We start from the raw sequence: 25,645 nt of genomic DNA on the forward strand, positions 1-25,645 counted from the left end.
TATCAAAAACAAAAAATAATGAATACAGATGAACATTATTTTGGAGAGCCCCATTGTCTTCATCTACTCAAATCATCCACAATCACTAGAGAGAAGGCAGAATTTTGTCACTGGGACAGCGGTCACTTGACCCAGAATCCTCTACAGATTCCCTCTGGGGAGCCCTTCTCATTGGCTCTTTCCTAATCATTTCATGTTTTTTAGTTTCCTCAGTAAACCCTTGGTCTTAGCAAGAGTCTTTATTCCCCTATTATAATTATCACCCTAACTACAGGCAAGAAAAGAAAAATAATCTACCACTTACATCAGTCAACTATTGCTGCTATAATGCTACGTTATAGATTTATCCACAAGTTTAGTGGTTACAGTAGTAAGCGTCTGCTCTCATGCTTGGGTTCTCGAGTTGACTGCTATTGACTCATTTAGAATACACTTGATTGGGCAGCTCATTTTCCGTATTTATGTTCCAAGACTGAAGCTCTTGGCTATGATGGGTTCAAGTTTGCTCCACGTTTCTTTCCAGGGCCTTGGCTAAAGGAGAAGACATAGCAGCCCATGGGACATGTTCGTTTCGTGGATGATCACGATTGCCAAGAAGATAAGCCAACATACAGGTTATGCCATGTCTGCTAACAACTTCTTTTCCAAAGTAAGTTAGATGGCCAAATCTAGAATCAATGGGTGGGGCAGTTCACTCGGTACACTAGACAGAGGTATGCATTTATAACTTAATTAAGAGGAAATGAAGAATTGGGGTGAATTTTTAAAATCTATGATACCACTGAGAGTATTTCCTTTCTAGTTTCTCTCTGCTCTGCCCATGCTTCCAACCCCGGTGAAATCCACTGCGTTTAAGACCCATTTTCATATCTTGTCATCCAGCTTTTCGTTCAGAAAGCACTCATCTTTGAGTGGCTCCGTCTTAGTAATGAATCAGAACAATGACTAGTAAGAGAAAACTTAAAAATACCCATCAGTCCCCATGTGGTCTTCACAGAAACAGAGCCAAACAGTTGTTATTTAACATAGTTCAGTGAGGTTCTTGGTTTATAGGTGAAAGCAATAAACATATTGGTTTCTTTTCTTTCCTCATTTGTTCTTCAGCAACAGCAAAGGGGATTTTCATTAAAGGGATCCAATTCCAGTTTAAAGATTTGGTCTGCAAAGTTTAACAAATAGTCTCGGTTTCAGAGTTCATTTTAACTGCCTCTAACCTTTTACTAATTAACTTATCTTCTTCCCTTCTAGATGCCAGAGGAAGGCCGTTGCTATTGTTTTTCTCCGTGCTTGAGGATTTTTGTCCTTTGCAAAATAATCTCAGAGTGTATCATAGAAGCAACTGATGCCCCAATCTATACCCCTCAGCCAAATGTGTGGATTCATTGCAGTTGCGCCACACATCCATGTCTTTCTACCTCAACTATCCATGCCTCTCTGCTTGCTTCTCTGCCTGTGGGGCTTTCTTGGCACTAGAGGAGTTTGCTCTGCCTGTATGTAGGGCAGCCTAGAAGTGTAATGGGTTTAATTTCCCCAGCAGCAATTTTCAACCAGTGAGAAACTGGAACTGGTACAAAAACAGCCCAACTTCCCTATCCCTCTTTGGGCCACACTCCTGGAAAGCTTGAGATGGCAGTAACCTGCTCCCTTGTGCACATACCTTTCATTGGCTGTCTTCCCTTTTCTACTTCACTCCTCACTCCCTTGTTGCACTTCCTGGGATCACCTCTGAAACTACCTGGGGCATTGTGACATGCATCTATAGTCCCAGCTACACAGGAGGTTGAGGTGAGAGGATCACTTGAACCCAGGAGTTCTAGTCCAGCCTGGGCAACATAGCAAGACTCCTGTCTCTTAAAAAATAAAATAAAATACATGTATCTACATCCTTTTCTCAGGATTGGCTTTTGGAGAAGCCTAAAGTAAGACTGTAAGCAGGAAACGCTGAGAGCTCTCCCTAAAATGCACAAAATTCAGAGAAGCTAAAGCAATAAAGCAACTTAATTTATGTGTAGATAAAAAGTGTCTCGGAGATGGCATTGTTCTGTCAGAGTTGGCAAGTTAAAAAGCAGCCAAATACAAAAAATGTGCACAGAAGAAAAAGAAAAACACTCATCCAGGTGTTGGTCTGTGTTTAAAGCACAGAGAGGTACAGTTTGGTCTTAGGCTTCTTCTGTACCCTGGTATATTAGTCTGTTCTCACTCTGCTATGAGGACATACCCGAGACTGAGTAATTTATAAAGTAAAGAGGTTTAGTTGGCTCACAGTTCAGCATGGCTGGGTAGGCCTCAGGAAACTTACGATCATGACAGAAGGGGAAGCAAACATGTCCTTCTTCACATGCCAGCAGCAAGGAGAAGTGCCACGCAAAATGGGGAAAAGCCTGTTATAAAACCATCAGATCTCGTGAGAACTCACTATCATAAGAACAGCATGAGGGTAACCACCCCCATGAATAAATTACCTCCCACCAGTTCCCAGCTCCAACACATGGGAATTACAATTCAGATTACAATTCAAAATGAGAATCTGTGTGGGAACACAGCCAAACTATATCAACTGGCTAACTGGCTTCTTCCACTCCCTAACTAGTATTACCAGATCTTTTCTCTCTATGGGTGCCCCTTTCTCTGACTGTTGCCCAAAAGGGATGAATATGGTCCTGTGCTCATTATTTCAAGAACAATAGATTTGCATGAGACTCTTGTGCTTCTGAAAGTTGATGTTGAACCACTCTTGTGTTGTAGCTCACATTCCCTTGGCCACATTTTTACAGCAACCAGCTTTGTGATAGTGTCACCGCCAGCACCTTGCATCAGTTGCAGCACTTATCTCTTGCTTCTCTGTTACCATCTGTTAAGATGCCTTCTGCAAACTACTCAGCCATTCTGAAGCAGGTGCAATCTTTGAAGTCCAAGATTGTGAACACCTTCTGTGCCAACATGACCAACGGTAGAAGAAAGCCAATGGATCATCCTTCCTCTCATTTGTCCTTCTGGTAGACAATTTTGAAGTGTATTCTGTGTAGTTTCTCAGAGTGTCCCCTGGAGAACTGTGTCTCATTTGCTCACAGCATTGTTCAGATTAACACATCTTCGTGGTTTTACTTTTTCCTGCATGTACACACTAGTGTCCAACCCAACTTTCTGGGGAACACTATGCTGCTTGGGTCCACATTTCCCTGCTTCTCCCTTCCTAGTAGCTCCTCACACACCCCTGGACCAATTGTTCTGACATCAACATGGTCTCTATCCTTAATGGTCTCCACCCTTAAAATGAACAAAGGGGTAAAGGTTTAAAAATGAGAGTCTTGCTGCTGACTAACTGCTCTGAAGGTATTAACCATGTGTAAAACTTTGAACAAATGTTTATAACTCTAACTTGTTGAATACTTGTTGACATACTTGTTGAATTTGTTAAATTTTAAAAAACTTCCTGATTATACTTGCTAAACTTTTGAGAACTCTAATTCTTCCTCGAAATTGGTCCTTCATTCATTTCCACTTCTCTGTTGAATGTACAGTATTTACGACTATGGCTGCAGATTTTTTTGGGGGGTGGTTATTGATTCAGAAAAAAATGCTTATTAATATGTCACTTGGGCAGGCACTATTAAGAATACAGAGAGACTAAAATGCAGTTGCTAAAATTTAAGGATCATCTAATGATGAAATGGGAAAAGCTTTACAAATAACCAGAGCAAGTGAAATACAGAGTATGATCAACATAATGAATAAAGTGTTGACATAATACATAATACATGAAGTCCTAATACATAATGTTATGGTGACAAGAGAAGCCCATCTGGTCAGAAGCATAGACTGCACACTGTTTTTCAGTTGGCTCATGAAGGATGCTCCTCTTGGGCTGTGCTGAGACTAGCAAAGGCAATTGGCGAGGTTTTTTTTTTTTTCACAATTACAAAAATGTTTGTATTTGGTTGGCTAAGACATTTTGAAGAAACATTTTTCAATTTAATTGTTAAGAACATTTTGATGGCTCTCAACATCTCAAGCTCCAAGGATATTTCAACAAGTTTCAGTGCTGTGTCATCAAACAGCATGTTTCTCTTTTCCAAGGTTGAGCTTTTAAGAGTTATGGGGTCTACTTTTCCTGAGGTCATGAAGTCCTAATACATGCACTTTTGAAGCATGATGACTCTTCATGCCTCCTGGGTATTTCCTCTTCTTTATGAGAATTTCATTGTTATTCATGTGTAGATGAGTTTGAATGACCTAGAAAGAACAAAACATAAAAGTAATGATTACATAATTCATGCCTTCTCTAATTAACTATGTTTTATTTTCTAAGAGCTGCAGATGTTATATTACTCATAAAAGTCTGTTCATATATTATTTACGCCACACGAATAAAATGTTTGTTAGCTTGAAACACTTAAGCAAATTCTCTGGGTTTCTTTAAATTAAAAAAGCAAGTATGAGGGTATACTAACCTTGCATCTTTTGATTTTCTGTATTCTGAAGGCTTGACATCCAGGGCCTTGCTCCTGCCTCACAGGGTTCACTAATTTCTAGAGATAGTAAGTCAACAACTCTCCTGCTAGCAAACGTTTCAAATGCAAACCAACCAATTCAGAGCCCAACCACTTCCTTACCAGGTCCTTCTCATGCACCAGTCTCTCCACCTCCCCAAATCTCCCCAGGTACCAGACAAGGATGGATAAGCCCTGTGCTCAATATTATTTTTACAAGATAAGCACATACACATTTCACAATAAGTCTAAGAAAAACTTGGGAAGAACAAATATCAAGCTCTGAACAGTGGTAACCTCAAGGGCAAAGTATTAGAGAACAGATTTTTGAGTTCTCCCTTTCACAGGATTTTTTTTTTAATGTGAGAATATAGCATATTTTTATTTTTATATTTTTTCACTATTTTCAACTTTTAAAAAATATCAAGAGAACTGGTGAAATTAGTTTACTTAAGCACATACTGGCCGGGCGCGGTGGCTCAAGCCTGTAATCCCAGCACTTTGGGAGGCCGAGACGGGCGGATCACGAGGTCAGGAGATCGAGACCATCCTGGCTAACATGGTGAAACCCCGTCTCTACTAAAAAATACAAAAAACTAGCCGGGCGAGGTGGCAGGCGCCTGTAGTCCCAGCTACTCGGGAGGCTGAGGCAGGAGAATGGTGTGAATCTGGGAGGCAGAGCTTGCAGTGAGCTGACATCCAGCCACTGCACTCCAGCCTGGGCGACAAAGCGAGACTCCGTCTCAAAACAAAACAAAACAAAACAAAACAAAAAAAAGCACATACTTCATAGCTTTGTAAATATTTTTATCAATCCTCCAAAGTTTCAGTCTCCTTTCTAAAATAAAATGAATACAATTAAATGAAATTTTCTCCTTGTAATTACGCCTATAAGACTGATAAAAGGTATGAATTTGGTGGGCAGGAGGAGCATGCGAATTATGGTACCAAGTTGGGAAGAAGGAAGAACACAGAATTCTACCCTATTTTTTCCTTTTAAATTAATGCCATTTGGAAGGGGAGGGGGACAATCATATTGAGGGAAGAGACACCCTACTGTGTTTTCTTTGATTTGAGGTGCATAAATTGTAAGTAAATAAATACTGTCTTAAAAGTTTTTTATGACACTCTTTTGAAAGACATATTTGAGAGTTCTATATATTGTCTTTCTCCCCTCAGCCCCACCTGTCCCTCCCGGGATCTTTGACATTTAAGGTTTTAGGAAATAAGGCACTTGAATCAGGAACTGAGAAAAATGAGAAAATAAGAATACTGAGCCAGGATCATGATTCAAATAATTTAGTAGGAACCTTAAACAAAATTAAGAAGCGACCAAAATGAAGAAAATAGAATGAAAAAAATGACCAAACTGGGTCAAACATTTGGAAATATTTTTAGTGTTTATTTTCAAGGATTCAAGTGGTATTATCTTTCAACCCTGCAACTTCTTGCTGTGGCTGCATGTGGAGATTACATCTGGAACAGGATGAGGCCTGCTATAAATGTGAGGCCTTAACCCTGCCCCTCACCCTCCCCATGGCAGGCACTGATGAACAGACCTCACTAATTCCTCCATCACTGAGAAACACAGAGTGGAAGCTGTGAGTCCACTGTACTATGCATGTGCTTAGAAAATGTCCAGTATTCATTTCCATATTTCTTATGATAATGAGGCAAATTTTATCTCACTTTCATGAAGTAATAAATTTAAAATAAAATTAAATGAAATAAAACGTTCTTATCTGTTGGGGAAGCTATGAGCAAAACCCAAGAGAAACTGTTACACCTTTCTTGTGTGGTGTCAAAGCAGTGTAGTGAGAAAGTGATGAATGTATAAAGTATTTTCACTTTTTAAAACACTCGCCTATGCTGTGTAAGTGTCTCTAGCATAGTGTCTCCTAAATTGACAGGCACCTGATAAATGACTATTGATTGAAAAGATAAATGAATAAATATATGATGCAGTTTTGAGGAGGAGGGGATCATCTTGTTAGCCATCCAAGAGGACTGAAAATTCATGTTGAAGTAGGTTATTAAAATATTAGTTTAAGTACTATGTACTTGTAGGGAATTCCTTATTCCTATTGGTTATCAAAGAAAGCCGCACTAGTTATCATGACAGACAAACAGATCAGCATGGCCATGGTATGATTCTTTTTTTGGCAACATTAAATGCTTCTGCGTCTCTCATTACTTATTGGGAACCCAAATGTGGTCATATATAGCCATGTTGTAGATAAAATGAGGGATGACTGTGGTATTTGAAACTGGCTTCCTTCAGCTGTGATCATATAGTGGTTAGTAGTCTGCATTGTGGAACTGGCATTCTTCAAACTTAATGGGAAAATCTAATTACTACTCATAATAGAACCCTTACAAAGATATTAACTTTGATGCTTTGATCTAAAAATATTTAAGTATTTAATTTTTAATACAATTCTCTTAACATTTAAAAGTAATCTAGAACATGTTAGGTGTTACAGATTTCTAAAACAATGAAACATGGCCCTGACCTTGTGAAGCTTGGGGTTTAGTAGGGGAGTCAGGGCTATATATACTATCACAATACAAAATAGTGCTATACTTAGGAGTGTGAACAAAACAATGTTAACTCACAGAGGTGGTGATGATATAGGGGTTAAGAAAAAATTATTTAGGCAGACAGTGAGGGGATGGGAATACTTGGTAAAGTTTTCCTTTTAATGAAAACCAGCCCCCAAATCATTTTCTTTTCTAACAAAGAGCAGCCTGTAAAACCGAGCTGCAGACATAGACAAGCAAGCTGGAAACTTGCACAAGTGAATGCCAGTAGTTGTGCCAAGAGGAAAAGGCTACCTGGGACTAGGCATGTTCAAAATGGTGACTCCATGTTCCCTTCTTTTGCCCCCTATGCATACAGTAAGGAGCAGACAAGATGGCCCCAGCCAAATGAAAAGCCGATTTGCATAATAAGATTAGGGTGGGCTGGCCAGCCTTCCCTGTGCGCTATGTAAACATCACACCTGGTCCAACCAATCTGTGGGCCCTAGTAAATTAGACACTACCTCCTCAAGCCTGCCTATAAAATCTGGTGCAGTATATACGCCACAGGCTGGTTTTTCCCTTTCAGGAGCCCCTCTGTTTCACAAGAGAGAGAGCTATTCTCCTTTCTCTTTCTTTTAGCTAGTAAACCTCCACTCCTAAACTCCCTCCCCCTGCGTGTCCCCTTAATCTTCTTGGGGGAGAGACAAACCTTGGGTATTTACCCCAGATAATGACACAGCTTCAGTGAGGTCACTAAAAAGGAGAAATTTTAGTTTGAACTTATTTATTTATTTATTTTTAGTTTCAATCTGTTTTGGAGTTCACTGGTTAAAAAAAGAGAAGAAATGAATAGTGAATAAATAAATGTAATGCCTCTAAGAGGCAACAAGGGCAAAGGCAGAGAGGAATTTAAAAACGTGGTATCACAGCACACTCACTGTGCAGTAGCTGGAAATAGAATACAAATCATGCGTTGTTCTTCAATGTCAAATTACTGAAGGCCATATGGTATCTATTTGGCTTGTTTAAACTGCACTTTCAAATACAAGAAACAAAACAAATTGTATTTCAACTTACTTGCTTCTTTCTTAGGGAGGAACCTACCTACTCTTTCTAATCTCCTTGTCTAGAGGGAACAAACAGGTTTGCGTCAGCAGCTATTCTGTTGGTGTAATATGCATGTCCAAAAATAGCACCAAATCAAATAGTTTTAATCCTCAATTTTGTTAAATAGCTGGATATACTGGATATTTTTCCACAATAAATCTAAGTAAATATTGAAAAACAAATACATATACCAACATGGTATACTTTAGAACTTTAAGTGATAGTCCGTGGGGTAGCCAGGCAGGTGTAGAAACAGATGTTGCCCAGCACAAGGTCTCTGGGTCTGTTTCTTCCAGCCTCCACCCATCATCTCTCTGGCTGGACTGCTTGATCATCAGCCTTTGTGTTCTACTCATGATTGTGCCTTTTATTCTTTATTTTTATTTATTCATTTATTATTTTTTTGAGACAGAGTCTCACTCTGTTGCCCAGGCTGGAGTGCAGTGGCGCAATCTCGGCTCATGGCAACCTCTGCGTCCTAGATTCAAGCGATTCTCCTGCCTCAGCCTCCCAAGTAGCTGGGACTACAGGCGCCCACCACCACACCGGGCTAATTTTTTTTTTTTTTGTATTTTTAGTAGAGACGGAGTTTCACTGTGTTAGCCAGGATGGTCTCAATCTCCTGACCTTATGATCCGCCCGCGTTGGCCTCTCAAAGTGCTGGAATGACAGGCATGAGCCACCATTCTTTGTTTTTCTCCATTTGTCTTACTACAAATAAAGATATAATCTAATTTCCCAATAAGCCCATATTTTAAAAAAAATCAAATATGGACATAGAGACAGTTCAGTCAGGAATGAAACAAAAAAGAAACTTCTCTCCTTCCCCTGCAAGTTTCTTTCCCAAAGAAGTAATTGGTATCAATTTCTTGTGATCGCTTCTAGGAAGCGAATGTGTAAATATGTGCTACATTCTGTGACTGGAGTCAATCCTGGGAATTCTGTTTTTCAATACAATCCTCAATATCAGGAAAAATTTCCAATTTATTTGTAGTGTGCAACGTACTTTCTTTGGGTAGTTTTAGGTTCCTCTCTGTTTTTGTTATTCTTCATTTTCAAAATTTAATATTGTGCTTTTTCCTTTTGGCGACTAGGTTCATTAGCAAGTTACTATTTCACTCTTAGTTGCTTATTTTCAATCTATTTACCCACTTTGTTTCCTAATTAATTAATTTTGCTTTTATCTTTATTATTTTCTTCCTTTTCTTACGTTTATTTTGTTATTATTTTCTAACTTTTGGTCTTGAGCAGCTAAATTCTTTTGTTTTTATTCTTTCCTGCTAGTTATATAGATACGCAAGGCTAGGTATTTTTCTCTGCTTTTAATTTCTAATATTTATTGTTTTGATTATAATAATTTCTAAATACTTTGCAATTATAATTTTGATTACTTCTTTGATCTTAGACATTTATGGGAAGAAAATTACAAATTTCAGGGTGGTTGTAGTTTTTCTCCCTGATTTTCATTATTACTTTTTATGTTTTGTGTGTGTTTGTGTATGTGCATCAAGAATGTAGTCTGTACTATTTCTGCTTTTCCCCTAATATACAGACAATTGCTTTATAAATATAAGTGATTAAAGTGAAGTATAGTCTATAAGACTATAGAATTTAATATATTTTTATTATTTTAGCTTCAATTATTTTGTTCAGAATTTCAAATTTTTTCTTATCTATATTTTTTTCCTAGCATTTATTGAAATTTATGGTTTTGTCATTGTTTTTGCTACGTTATTTATTGTTATCTTATTATTTAGGTAAATGTGTGTTCTAAATGTTTCATCTTTATGTGTTTAAACTTTTTTAGACTCTTCCTTGAATTCAAACTTCTCTGGCATTAGTATCATACTTTCAATTTTGTATTAATATTTTCCTGGTCTGGATTTGTTTAAGCTTTGAAAGTTTTTACCCTTTTAGAATTTCTCTATATTATCCGTGTTTTATAGGATATGTGTTTGCTACTTTTTTTTTTTTTTGAGATGGAGTCTCGCTCTGTCGCCCAGACTGGAGTGCAGTGGCGTGATCTTGGCTCACTGCAAGCTCCACCTCCTAGGTTCACGCCATTCTCCTGCCTCAGCCTCCTGAGCTACTTTTTAATTTAATTTGTGAAAATTTTTAATTCATTTTAATGTATATCTTGACATGTTTGAGAGCAAAGTTATATTTAGACTTAGTTCTATCATCCTGACATCGTTTCTGCTTTCAATACTATATATTCAATTGAACTGGTTTTTAAATCTGCAAACTAGTACTCATTTTAGTTTTTTTTTTTTTCATTTGGACTCCAGCTTTTGGTACTGGCAGTGTTATTTGAACAAAGCATTTTGCTACTTTGTTTTTTTACTGCTTCTTACTTATACCTTCTTTCACTATTTACTTTTTACTATGTACAAATTTACTAGTTAGCTAGTCTAAGGTATAGGACAACGAGACAAGAAATTCATTTGCTTACTTCATTCAAACACATTTTACAGGAGTTTCTACAAATGTGCCTTAAGCCAATGAATTATCTCACAATTACAAAACCACCATAAGTTTGATTAAATCTAGCATGAAAACAGCAGTTTCTGTGGGGGGAAAAATTAAAAGTTTCTTAGAAAGCAGAGATATTCTAAAAAACACTGTACCTCCAGCATGAGTTGGCACAACTCAAAAGCAGTAGCTAAGAATGATAAGTAGATACTACTGCTTATAAGCTTATGGGTCAGCTGGATGTTCTTGTGATCTCACCTGGACTCCCTCACGCATCTGTGGTTCACTGTGGGTCAGGTATGCAGCTCTCCGGGGCCTCTCTCCATGTTTGGGAGACAGGTGGTTATAGCTGGTCCAGGCTGGCCTCCCCTAGGATGGTTGCGATCTGCTCTTCATGTGCTCCCATTCTCTAGCAATCTTCTGAAACTTGTTCCCAAGATGCTGGCAGGACTCCAGCAGAAAGGGAGCAAAAGTGCCAGGTCCCTTGAGACCCAGGCCAACTCAAGCTGGGTCCCTTGAGACCCAGGTTTAAATCTCTATTGGCCTCGCCAAGTCCAGAGGCCAGCCCAGATTCAAAAATGGAGAAACACATGCCACCACCCTCTGCAGGGAGGAGTTTGTTGTAGTGTCACATTGTCAAGACTACAGATACTTGAGGAATTGAAATGCTTTGGCAATGGGCGCTCCATATACTGCTAATTGGAATTAGAATCCTTTTATCTTCACGCTACCCTCACCCTTGTCAGGGCCTGGAGCATTTTTCATTAAAAGGAAGACTATTTCATTACTTAAAAGAGATAGAATGAAGTCTGCTGTGTGGCAATTCATTTGGGGGCTCTTATTAATGTGTTGTTCTGTGACCTATGTCAACATGTTCACTTTGAAGTTTCAAGATGATCTCCACCGTAGGATAACTGAAAACGTGTACATACCAATTTATGAACTTTGCAGAAGACTATGCTTTTCAAACTAAAGACAAAATTGTTGGAGAAAATTTCTATTTATTCACATTTGTATTTTATATTAGTGTTTATAAAACATATATTTAAGAAAGTTGGATTTTATACATAACTGCTCATTGATTTTATTATAGTCATGTCCATTTTCAGGGATTGTATTTTTCACTGAATGATTAATTTATATCTCTGAGATCTGTGATATATAAACACAGTTCCATAATTCCACAGCAGTTATGTTTATATTATTTTTCTCAAGCATACTGTAAGTACTCTCCAGTTAAATGAATCTAGCTCTAAGGAATATAACACCTAGAAATAAAAAGTCTTTCCAAATACATTGCCTAAATTTGGCAGGCTTACCTCAGAAACATAGTCTTGTTTTTTGTTTTTTTGTTTTGTGTGTGTGTGTGTGTGTGTGTGTGTGTGTTTTAAGACAGAATCTTGTTCTGTCACCCAGGCTGGAGCGCAATGGTGTGATCTCAGCTCACTGCAACCACCACCTCCTGGGTTCAAGTGATTCTTCTGTCTCAGCTTCCCAAGTAGCTGGGACTACAGGTGTGGTGCCACCACACCCAGCTAATTTTTGTATTTTTAGTGGAGATGGGATTTCACCATGTTGGCCAGGCTGGTCTTGAACTCGTGACCTCAAATGATCTGCCTGCTGTGGCCTCCCAAAGTGCTGGGATTACAGGCATGAGCCATTGCTCCCAGCCTAAGTCTTGTTTTAAAATAAATCTGTACTTGGCTCTTTTGAACTTGTCAAAACTACCAATGATGTGAAATCACTTATTATTATTTGCTATTATTATTATTATTTTGTTATTAAATAAAATTCCTAAAGATCAAAATTCAAAATGAAAAATAAATCCAGGATATATGTCTCAATCATTTATTTCTTTTCTTTTCAGCAAACCATTCACACATAAAGTGAAATGGAGAATTTTAGCAATCCTTAAGTATTTTAACAGGGCTACTTGACTGAATTTTAGTAAGTCTCAAGATATTTATTGAGATAATTATCACATATATTAAAAATGAGGAAAAAATTACTTGATTCAATGGGATATTTCCTTTGTGGTCAATATCTATTAGGTGGTATTATGCAATGGAAAATTTGAAACAATTATTGTGTACCAAAAGATTCATTAAGTGATTAGCTAATTGATCATATTTATTATAATCTATTTCAGTCAATGGTCTCTAAGGACAAGAATTAATGTGGGAATGCCATTAGCCATTTATAAATGAAAATGTTTTGCTTTATTCTTAATGGCAACTGACTACTAGCTAAAGGCAAAGTATATTAAGTAAGTAAACCCAGTAGAAAAAAACTAGAATCTATAGAGAATGTAGTCTAGACAAATTGCAGTTATGTAATTTCAAAACTGCATAACAATGTTTTAGTCAACAACCACATTTATGACAGTGGTCCCATAAGATCAAAATGAAGCTTAAAAATTCCTGTTGTCTAGTGAAATCGTAACCAACACAACATCACAGCACAATGCATTACTTAACATTGTTTGTGGTGATGCTGGTGTAAACAAAATTACTGTGCTGTCGGTTACATGAAAGCATAGCACATACAACTGTGTGCAGTACATAATAATGTATAATAATAATAAATATGTCACTGATTTATGTATTTACTATACTACAGTTTTTATTGTTGCTTTAGGGTATGCTCCTTCTACTTATTAAACAAAAAGTTAATTGTAAAACACCTTCAGGCAAGTCCTTCAGGAAGTACCCAGAAGTAGGCATAGTTACCATAGAAAATGACAGCTCCATACGTGTTATTACCCCTGAATATCTTCCAGTGTACAGGCAGAAAACAGTGATCTTGATGATCCTGACCCTGTGTAGGCCTAGGCAAATGTATTGTTTATGTCTTAGTTTTCAACAACATAAAAATGAAAATAGAATTTTTTTCAAAAAATGTGGATATAAAGAAAATATTTTTGTATGGTTGTATGCTGTTTGTATTTTAAACAAAGTATTATTTTTAAAGAGTTGAAAAGTTTTAAAAATTATAAACGTTTAAGTTATAATAAGCTAAGGCTATTATTGAAGAAAGAAAAATATTTTAAATGAATTTAGCGTAGCCTAAGTGTACAGTGTATATGAAGTCTACAGTGTACAGTAAGGTTCCAGGCCTTCACATTCACTCACCACTCCCTCACTGACTCGGCCAGAGCAACTTCCAGTCCTGCAAGCAGCATTCATGGTAAGTGCTCTTTACTGGCATATACCATTTCTTATCTTTTATACCATATTTTTACTGTACCTTTTCTAGGTTTATTTATGTTTGATACCTCTGTGTTACAATTGCCTGCAGTGTTGAGTGTAGTAACTTGCTGTACCGGTTTACAGCCCAAGAGCAATAGACCATACCATATAGCCTAGGCATGTAGTAGGCTATACCAACTAGATTTGTGTAGTACACTCTATGATGTTTTCACACAATGATACAATCACTGAACAATACATTTCTCAGAAATATATCCCCCTCTTTAAGTGACATGTGACTTTGGTTGTATACATAAGGATATCTATTTTATAATTAATATTTCCAATTGTGTTTTCTGATAGTATCTCACGTAATGAACACAGCAACCCATTAGTCAGTTCAGGCAAGTTTTACTAAATAACTATATAGACTTGTGAGTTTACATGACCTGGCCTAAGTTCAGAGCCAGTCTGTAGTTGACTCATTTTCCTTGCACCAAAGCCCCTGTTCTCTCTACCAAGACAGTACTACGTTTGGCCTCATCTGTGTGCACTTCTGGGAGAGCTTAGCCATTATCAGGGATGATGGAGGAAGAGAAAGAAACTCAAACAACGTATCGTGGAACAATTTCCAGCCTTGAAAAATGGCCATAGAAAGAACTCAGTTTCTAAACACTTCTTTCCAGTAAGTGGACCTGATCTCTGTTCAATGGAAGTCATTAAAAAAACTCAAACATTTAAGAATATGGACTTCAAATCCTATATCAAACTTCACTCAAGCAATGTTAAGCCTGCATTTTATTTTACATAAAATAAGAACTATTTAATAATATTAGTAGTATTATTGATTATGAAAAATTTTATTCTGTTACATTTTATGGATTTATTATACTGTTGTTCAGCAGATATATATTCACCACCTCCCTCCATGACTTCTGTAGACAGCATGCACTTCTTTGCCCCACTGATGTTGAGCCCAGTCATGTGACTTTCTTCGACCCATGGAATATAACCCAAAGTGACAATGTGCCAACTCCAAGTCTACACTGTAAAAGTCAACATGTGTCCCTATGTCCTTCTTGTGCTCCAGCCATCCATCACAAAGAGAAGATCATGCCTCACGTAGCTGCCAGTTCAAGAAGGAAGAGGGACCTGTGGACCAGGCATTGGGCCCAACCTGCAGCTTGGAGCCCAGACTAGCCACATTTAATTTAGGTCAGCTGAATCTCAGCAATGCATAGTGAAATCATTGGTAATAAGGCTGGAAAGATAGTGTCTAGAAAACTAAGAATACCAGATTAAGTTATTCACGATTACTCTATTTTAGGTGAGTGAGAATTATTACAAGTCTTTGAGCACAAATTTTGCCAAGATTATTCTGGCAACAATGTGTAGGGCATAGGGCCAAGACTTCAAATGGAGTCTACTTCTATAGCTCCCAGAGAAGAAATAAACCATGCTGTTAGTTTGATGCTAGGATTTTGAGCATGCATGAGGCAATGTGAAGAATAAATGGGCTTTGGGAAGAACTCATGCTTGGAAATTTACAGCATGATGGCTTAATACCCAACAGAAAAAATGAACCTGAATCTCTGAGAATATGGTTGTCACCTAGTTCAGGAGTCTCCCTTAAGAGCAATCACATAGTAAATATTCTGCAATTGTTTTATTTTGTCTTTACTTTGGTATCTCTTGATAAGAACCTTCAGGTTAGGCTTTCAGGTCATTGTTGTGTTTTTATATTGAATTAACTGCCATTAAGCATCAAGTGAATTGTTGACTCACCTTGTTCAAGACTGAAAGCAAATCTGATAAATGTGCTACTGAATTGTTATGAATTGTTTTTAATTTATCTAAGAACATACCATACTTATTTGTAGGATTTCATGGTATGGCTTACTAATATTGAATTCTTCATTATGAAAAACTAGCTAATCAGTGTAAATATACTATGGCTTGAGTGTGTCTCTCAAGATTCATGTGTTGGAAACTTAATTCCCCATGGTAACAGTGTTTGGAGGTGGGGCCTAACAAGAGGTGATTTGTTCGTGAGGGCTCTGCTGTTATAAATGGATTAATGTCATTATTGTGGGAGTAAGTTAGTTATAAACGCAAGTTTGGCCACATCTCTCTCTTGCTTTCATGTTCTTTTGTCCTTCTGCTTCTGCCAAGGAATGATGTAGCATGAAGGCCCTCACAAGATGCTGACACCATGGTCTTGGACTTCTCAGCCTCCAGAACCATGAGCAAAATAGACAATTTTTTATAAATTACTCCGTCTCAAGTATTCTGTCAGAGCAACACAAAACAAACTAAGATAAGATACTTCATGGTTATCAGTGCCAAGAACAAACCAAATGATCAGACTAATATAATTCAATGACTGAGAACCTAGGGTAGTAGTTTTCAATTGTAGCCACAAATTACAATCACTTGGTGATGTTTTTAAAATCTCCATGTCAGGGCTTTACCCTAGAACCAAAAAACTATTATTTTTAAATACCTTGCTGGTGATTTTATTATGGAGCCATGGTTGAGACTGGGCATATATGTCCTATCCAGTTTTTAAAAGCCAAATAATCTGGATAGTTTACCTATACAAAATACCCCCTGTGAAAACCATCATTCCCCATAGCCTAGTTTTTATAATCAGGCAAAAAAATAAATTATATATACATATATAATTCTATATACAATTCAATTACATAATTGAATTATACCTATATAGATAGATATCTGTTATATCTGTATATAGGTATCATTATATTATCTATATTATTATCTATAATTATATATCTATAATATAATTATATAGATAATTTAACATAATTATCTATATACAGACCGATATAACAGATATCTATCTTTATAAGTAGATATATTTATATCTACATATGTTATACACATATAATGAGATTAACACAACACAAAAAATGGAAAAATTATGAGGAGGTGGACAAAACCACAATTATTGGGTGGAAATTGTGCTCTGAGTGCTTCAAGGTAACTGGTTTTGAAAAAAAGTCATTTTTTTAAAGAAAAATAATTGTATAGATGTCGACACAGCTGGCTAGATTATTGAGATTTTGAAATGATCCTCTTTAAAGTCAATTTGGAGACTTGTCCTGTATTTAACAGCACAGTAGCAATAAATGTGACATTTTATAATTATAAAAAAAATGCCAGAGCCAAGTGCAGTGGCTCACACTTGTAATCCCAGCCCTTTGGGAGGCTGAGGCAGGCAGATCACTTGAACTCAGGAGTTCAAGATTAGCTTGGGCAACATGGTGAAACCTTGTCTCTACAAAATAAAAAAATACAAAAATTAGCAGGGCATGGTGGTGCACACCTGTAATGCCAGCTACTGGGGCTGAGACAGAAAGATAGCTTGAACCTGGGAGGGCAAGACTGCGGTGAGCCAAGATCACGCCACTACACTCCAGGCTGGGTAACAATGTGAGACTCTGTCTCAAAAAAAAATAATAATAAAAGCCAGAATATAATTGATCTACTTCCTTTTTTATTTTTTTTTATTGTGTTCAAATATACAGAATGTAAAATTTACCGTCTTAGCCATTTTTCAAGTGTATGGTTCAGGGACATTAAGTTCATTCACATTGTTTTGCAATCATCACCACTGTCGATCCACAGAACGCTTTTTCTTTGGACAAAACTGAAATCCTGTACCCATCAAACAACAATGCCCCATGTTCCCCTTCCCCAGTCTCTAGCAACCACTATTCTACTTTCTCTCTCTATGAATTTGACAACTCTGTTTACCTCATATAACTGCAATTATATGGAAGTATTTGTCTTTTTGTGACTGGCTTATTTTATGTAACATAAAGTCTTCATCTGGGCACGGTGGCTCACACCTGTAATCCCAGCACTTTGAGAGTCCGAGGTTGGCAGATCATAAGGTCAGGAGATCAAGACCATCCTGGCTAACATGGTGAAAACCCATCCCCATCTCTACTAAAAATAAAAATAAAATAAAGTAAAATAAAATAAAATAAAATAAAACAAACGTTAGCTGGGTGTGGTGGTGCGTACCTGTAGTTCCAGCTACTTAGGAGGCTGAGGCAGGAGAATCTCTTGAAACCGGGAGGCCGAGGGTTGCAATGAGCCAACATCACACCACTGCACTCCAGCCTGGGTGACATAGCGAGACTCCATCTCAAAAAAAAAAAAAAGTCTTCAAGATTTATCCATGTTGTGGCATATGGAAGAATTTCCTTCTTTAACGATGAATAATATTTCATTGAATGAATATACTACATTTTGTTCATACATTCGTTCATCAATGGACACTTTAATTTCTTCTGCCTTTTGGTGTTATGAGTAATGTTGCTATCAACTTTGGTGTACAATATGTACACCAAATACACTACTGAATCACATACACTACTTTTTAATTTTTGTGGAACTGGCATGCTCTTTTCCACAGTGGCTGCACCATTTTACATACACAAGAGTTCCAATTTCTCCCATTCTCAACAAAACTTATTTTCTGCTGCTGTTTAAAAGTAGTAATCACTCTAATGGGTATAAGGTAATATCTCACTGTGGTTTTTATTGAGCATCTTTTCACGTTATATTGGCCATTTGTATATCTCCTTTGAAGACATATCTATTGAAATCCTTTGCCCATTTTTTAATCAAGTTTTTATTCTTGTTGTTGTTGAGTTGTAGGAGTTCTTTATATATTTTGGACATTAATCCCTTGTTAGACACATGATTTGCAAATCTTTTCTCCCATAATGTGAGTTGCCTTTTTATTCTGTTACTTGTGTCCTTTGATAAAAAGTTTTTAATTTTGAAAAAAAATTCACTTTTTCCCTGTGTTTTTGGTGTCATACCCAAGAAATGAGTGACACATAGTTCATTTACCTTTAGCAAATTCTTTCTGATAAGTCAAAAAAGATGATTTACAATGCAAAACAATTAGATTGTCTGGCTTTTCACATTCAAAACACAGGATATTAAAAATAAACAAAATCGAAGATGGCAAACTCTGGGACTTTATTGAAACTTTAACTTTTGAAAAAGCATTACTGTTTTTTTTGTTTAGTTAATTACTTTACCTGAGGTTTCTAGTTCATGTTTAGTTCATGGATGCTTTCAAATGGAAATAAAATGAGAACTCTTTTGAAGTCTACATCTCTATGTTATGTGTCTTTGTTTGGCCAAACCCCTTAGTAGAGTTAATAGCAAAGAATAGCTACTCAATATACCCTTAAAATAATATTAACCCAGGTGGTACTCTTTGATAGTATTTACACCATATATTCATTTTATAGTTGAACAAATTAATATCTTGGGAGGCAAAATAATCCAAGTGATTAATACTGAATATAAAACAGATACCTTGCTTGTACATAGAACAAAAATGCTTGGGTTTAGATGTTTAGATAACCTGTCTGAACACACAGGACAATGGATACTTGTGGGATGTAGGTATGCATATCATGTTGCACTTTAGTTGTGAGCAGGTGGTGCAAGGGGGACATGAAGATAAATGTTGGGCCCCCAAGAAAATTTATTCTAAGAGTTTACCCTTAGTCCTATAAGTACTCCTGAAAACTCTCACCTTGCCCCTGAGGCTTCCCACAACTCATGCATTTCCCAGGTATTAGCAAAGTATAGTGACAGATGCTGAGAAACCATCTGTGTAAAGTGCCATCTTGGCCGACCAGGTGTCTTTTCTTCCCCCCTCTCCCGGCTCTGAGATGAAGTCTTGCTCTGTTGTCCAGGCTGGAGTGCAGTGGTGCAATCTCGGCTCACCGCAACCTCCCCCTCCCAGGTTCAAGCCATTCTCCTGCCTCAGCCTCCTGAGTAGATGGGATTACAGGTGCACACCACCATGCCCAGCTAATTTTTGTATTTTTAGTAGAGACAGGGTTTCACCATGCTGACCAGGATGGTCCTGAATTCCTAACTTTGTGATCTGCCCACCTCAGCCTCCCAAAGTGCTGGGATTATAGGTGTGAGCCACCATGCCCGGCCGGCATCTGACTTTTAAACTCATTTTGGTTGATAACATTTGTAGTAGTTTAGGCCTTAAGGGGACTTCCAAGGCATTAGTTTCATATGCCCTTCTTTTCAGATGGAGAAAAAGAGGCCAAAGGAGGCAGTCACTTGATACAAATAAAGGCCAATAAGTGGTGTGGTCCAGATCCTAAAGGGACTCCCAGATCCAAATGCTTTTACTGTTATCCCTCTGTATTCACAGGGGATTGGCTCCAGGATCCCCAGTGTTGCCAAAATCTAAGGATACTTTAGTTCTTTATATAAAATGGCATAATATTTGCATTTAATCTATGCACATCCTCCTGTGTACTTTAAGTAATCTCTAGATTACTTATAATAGCTAATACAGTGTAAATGTATGTAAATCGTTGTTACACTATATTTTTAAAATTTGCGTTATTTTTGTATTGTTCTTTTAAAATTTTTTTGAATATTTTTTCATACATGGTTGGTTGAATTAACAAATGTGGAATCCATACACAGAGACAGCCAACTGTATATTGTTAGAAATGTCACCAGAGGCAGAAACAAAAAAGAGACTATAGATATGCATTCCAGGAACTGACTTTCTCCTTGTCTTCTAGAAGCTTGCTCACCCTCAGCCTTCCACAAAGCCAGAAAATCTTTAGCTTCTAACACTCTGACTCCCCCAGACATACTAATAAAGCCATGAGGATCCTGAACATGGGGACTTCCTTACTCCAGCCCCAGGGCCTCTTTAACTGAATCCACTGCCACCAGAAATGTGATGGCTGCACTCTTTCCCAATTTTCTCCACTCTCAGCTATCTTTGATGAAGGGGGCTTCATTCTGTAAAGATTAGCATAGCTTGCTACTGGAGGTATTCCTGTTGCCGTATTCACAAAAAATTGTATTGGCAAGATTGACAATTTTCTAAAATGCTCAAATTTATCTGACCTTACAAATAACATCCACTGGAAAATTATCAGACATCTGTGAGAGTCATTTTGGGTTGAATTAAATTTTTGATGTGCTGTGAAATTGGGTCAGTGCATTAGAATTACATTTTAATAGTTATGAATGCACTCATAAAATGTTATTCTTCCGTGCAAATTGGCAACACTCCCAGACTTGAGGAAGTTTTGAAGAGATGAATTTCAAAATTCTTGATTAGCAAATATGTGCAAGAAGTCAGAAAAGACACATCAAGAATTTTCTAATAATGTACACAATAAATTCTAGATTTATCTTCCTATTATGATCTTAAATGGGGTATTTGCACTGAAAAAGGCAACATTATTCAACGCTTTGTGTAGAAAGCAGGAAATTTATAAAAGGAGAAGCTAATCTTTCTTCTTAGAGTTTGTGGTTCCTGTGAAGTCATTGTACTTAGTCAACTGTTTTCTGGATTGCTTAACAGAGTAAAAATAGGACAAAGCAATGAAAGTTGTAGAGACTCAGATTTCCACTGTATGTTATAAAGAACTTCTTAACAACACACTGCCTTGTGAGGGAAAAAATTGCAGCTCATGCAGAATGGCTAAGCAGAAGGTGGACAACTATCTTTCAGGGATATTATAGAGGAGGAGTTTCCAATCTTTTGGCTTCCCTGGGCCACATTGGAAAAATAAGAATTGTCTTGGGCCACACATAAAATACATTAACACTAATGCTAGCACATAAAATACGCTAATGCTAGCACATAAAATACACTAACACTAACGCTAGCTGATGAGCAAAAATTGCAAAAAAAAATTTCATAATGTTTTAAGAAAGTTTATGAATTTATGTTGGCCCACATTCAAAGTTGTCCTGGGCCGCAGGCAGCCCACAGACCGTGAGTTGGACAAGTGTCTCATAGAAGATACTTCATAATATTGGATGAGAAGTGGACTCAATGACTCTCAAGACCCTTTTGAATTTTAAGAGTGGGCTGGTGTAGTCTAAAAAATAGAGCCAAAAGGTTCCTGGGTTGCCTGGTGGAATCACTGATAAGTAATAAGTCTCAGAAATGAATTTTCACCTAACCGAATTTATAAGTTAGTAGTACTAAACTTACCTTTCTGGAACCCACATAGAAACTAAGGGACAGACAGCTTTGGATGCAAAAATAACTCAAGTGGAGGTGGAGGAACCTGGCAGGTTACACAAACTTAAACACCTTGCGGGGCCAGCAGGTCCTCTGAAGCCGGGTATAAGACAGGAATGCAGTGGATGTTGAGGACCAGCTTCAGAACACATTCAAAACGTAAAGCGTTTTTGATTTCCTTTCTTATCAAATCATTGCCATCAACCCTAATCCCTTACATTAGGAACACATAAGAGATAAGCAAGAGAACTCTGGAGCAAATGGCCAAGACCACACAAGAAATCTTTGTTGGGGTCCAACCATGGACCATCCCCAGTGAATGTTAGCACAGTAGAGTGTAGAGTTTTCTTCAGTTTCTAAAAGCTTACACAAGGCAAAGGTGAATGTTCACTCGGTGCCCTTCAATTTCATCACATCCTGCATTCACATCATGTCTCTTTTCCACACTCCTCTTCCTTACCCCTGCCCCTGAGTTCTTCCCAGTGATACCTGACTTCACCAGTGCCTCACATGCAGGACCTATTCTTCTGCCTCCTCTGAATCAACATTTACCTAAGTTATTACTCATCCCTCTAGACCCTCTACATATGGTATGGAGTAAAATAATGGCAAGATTTAAAGACAAACAGAAACATACTCTGGGTGCCTCTTCCAAGATATTTGCATAGTAGTCAAGTTTTCTTATAACTGAAAAACCATTTCGTTAAATACTGCTTCCATAATTGTAAATTCCATGCAGATAATCAGCAGTTAAGGGCAATTTTTTTTTGTTGTTGTTGTTGTTGTTTTTGAGACGGAGTCTTGCTCTGTCGCCCAGGCTGGAGTGCAGTGGCGCAATCTCCCAGGTTCATGCCATTCTCCTGCCTCAGCCTCCTGAGTAGCTGGGACTACAGGACCCCGCCACCACACTTGGCTAATTTTTTTGTATGTTTAGTAGAGATGGGGTTTCACCGTGTTAGCCAGGATGGTCTCGATCTCCTGACCTCATGATCTGTCCGCCTTGGCCTCCCAAAGTGCTGGGATTACAAGTATGAGCCACTGCGCCTGGCCAGGGCAATTGTTTAAGGTATTCTTCGGTTGTGCATCCCCCATCCCACCAGGTAGGTCAGCCCCTCTACTTCTGTGCATAAACCTGGAAATGATGCAATGAAGATGATTTTAAAATCCCTTACTACAATCTGTACTCATTCGACAACATTTAAGCAGTTTCTTCTGTGGAGGAGCTACTGTACTCTTCAACAAGCAGCATTACTGATCTATGGATAACATTATTATACTAAAGCACTTTATTTTTTTTTCTAAAAGTTTATGCATTTATGGCCTCTGAGGTTAAGCCTATTATTTTTCCTTCATTGAGTATGATTTTGCTACATTTTTAAAGGAATTCATTTAAATATTATTTGACATTTAGACTGAAATGATTTTTCAGTTTGTTTGGAAGAAATACTTTTAATAAGTTAAGAAGTCAGAAATCTACAAGTCAATGGAGATAAAATGTGAAAACAAGGACTTGGTTTTAAGAAGTTGTAATCACAACTGCTAAAATTAAATCAACTTACTAGAACCTTCTGAAAGCAAACATATGTGCAAATACTGTAAAATATATGGATTTATACCACAAAAACCCAAACACAGGGAACCTATGGTAGTCATTTTTTCTGTCAGAAACCAAGGCAAAACTGGTCTAATTTGCTTCCATTGAACCAAAGTTGTGAAATAGAACAGGGATGATCAAAGCATCCATTTTCTCAAACTTTCTCTTATACCAAACCTTTTAGCCAAACTGCTAGAGGAGATTAAAACCGAAGTTTCATCCTCTTTTTCCCTTTGTCTAATCAGTGTTTGGGAGAGAAAATAACATAGGTAGGATTCCTTGGTTTACTGGGTAATCGAGACTCTCAGCTAAAAACAAAAACTTTTGTAGTATTTGTAGAGGATGACAACTCCAGTTTTGAAATCTAGAAGGCAGTGATTAAAAGAATTTGTTTTTCTCCTCTCCTCTCAAGAATGTATCGTACTTGCATTAAGAAGGAAAATGAAGCTTGGTGTCTAAAATGCTCACCTTAAAAAGTACCTCTCAGTCAGGTGGGTGCAGTGTTCTGGGAAGTCTTCATATGCCTCCTCCACCGCAGAGAGCTCCTCGCTCCTCAGAAGAGGGGACCACTCTCCTTGGGCAGGGAAGACCCTTCTCCTACAGCTGGAAAATGGACCGGAAGCAGCTTGGAGCTGACTTTCTTTGCGCCACCTGCCAAAGGCTCCTCAGTAGCACTGCGAGCATCCAGCGCCCAGATTCAGGGCTGATTGAAGTTACAGTTTTTTTCCCTCTCCGCTTTGAAAATACAGAAAACGACAGAGATGAAAATACCAATGACAGCCATTAAATAAAAGATAATAAAAATGGCCAAAGCAAGCATGAGATCCACAATGAAAATAATCAGTTTTGCCAACATGTTGGCATTTCTTCTCGTTCACAGAATGTATTTCAAAAGTCCCAAAGACACCTACCATGTGATTATGTCTTTGTAAAATGTGGGCAGGAATAAGGACATTTCTAAACATGCTGAAGAGTGTTGTAATTCTTCTAAGTATCTACCAGGAAGGCTGGTTTAATGAAAGTTTTGATTTCCCAACTGGTACAAAACAGGGGCTAAAGGTAAAATGTGGACTATTGCTTCACTGTGGGGACTCTAATGGGAGAAGTCCAAGAATTTATTTCATCCTACAACTGTGTAATTACTGATTTTAATTTCCACAGGGTATAGACACCCTAATGTGCATTTATAGCATAAAAGGCTATTATAGATATCTGATGTTTCTTAGAAAATTAAAATGTGCCAGTCCAGTGTAAAGGGAAAATAAAGCCATTTTCAAACATGCAAAGCTTCAGAAACTTTATTTCTTTTGTGTATGTTTTTTAAAAGTTACTAGAGAATATAATTCAATAAATTATTTTGCTTGCTGAAAGAGAAATACTTGGCATGTAAGAAACTGCAAATTTAGCCAATAGAGCAATGAAATTAAATCCCAGAATCATAGCTCAGCAGCAGACATACAAGGCAATAAATTCAAATTAGAAAAGGAACTTAGTGAGCTACCAGAGATAGTCTTTAAGAAGACAGTCACTTTCCTATGTTAAGTGGTATGATGAAAAAGCATGATGATCTAAAAATAAAATGGCCAGTAAATATCTTAGTTAACAAGGGAAATGAAAGGTAATAAGAGAATTCAAGAAAAACCACAACGTTGAATAATGAGCCATGATCCTCATATGAAACAAACTAAACTGAAGCACAATTCTGAGAAATTGATAGAATACAGGAAATGAGACTTTATTTGTCCTTAATATTCAGCACGTTTCTTCTTTAAGTAGCACAGATTGAGAGTGGGAGATTGTACTTCCAAAGGGTTCAATCACACTGCTTGATTGTACAATGAAATTGCCAAACTCATATTTCAAATACTGTCACATGTTTTACATTTCTAGAGACCTAAAACAAGACAAGAAAATTAAACTTATTAAAGTGATAGAACAAAATTAAAAGGTTATGAACTTTAACAATTTAAAAGTAATGATATAGCTTGACAAAAGTTGGGAGGCATAGTGGGAGAGGTGGAGAGAAGTGAGGGAATATTACCACACCTTGCAGAGCTGGAATTCAAAGGATATTGTCTAAACTAGTGTAAGAAAAGAAGAGTAGGTATAGTTTTCAAAATAATAAAGAAGACTGATGGGAGATCTAAAAATACATATTTAATGAGATTTGTAAGATAGAATGTGTAGCACA

The 25,645-nt window shown here is 37.4% G+C and overlaps 1 long non-coding RNA gene across 1 annotated transcript; it reads right to left on the reverse strand.

Annotated features, from left to right (window-relative positions):
* Positions 1-3,633: 3,633 nt before the first annotated feature.
* On the reverse strand, positions 3,634-24,309 carry LOC117068467. The gene is made up of 2 exons (XR_004431145.1): positions 23,923-24,309; positions 3,634-4,233 (listed from the first exon to the last, which is right to left on the reverse strand). It is a non-coding gene; the product is annotated as an uncharacterized LOC117068467 (long non-coding RNA).
* Positions 24,310-25,645: the final 1,336 nt, after the last annotated feature.

Source organism: Trachypithecus francoisi, unplaced genomic scaffold (assembly GCF_009764315.1).
Source record: "Trachypithecus francoisi isolate TF-2019V2 unplaced genomic scaffold, Tfra_2.0 Lachesis_group21, whole genome shotgun sequence".
Taxonomy (NCBI): Eukaryota; Metazoa; Chordata; class Mammalia; order Primates; family Cercopithecidae; genus Trachypithecus; species Trachypithecus francoisi.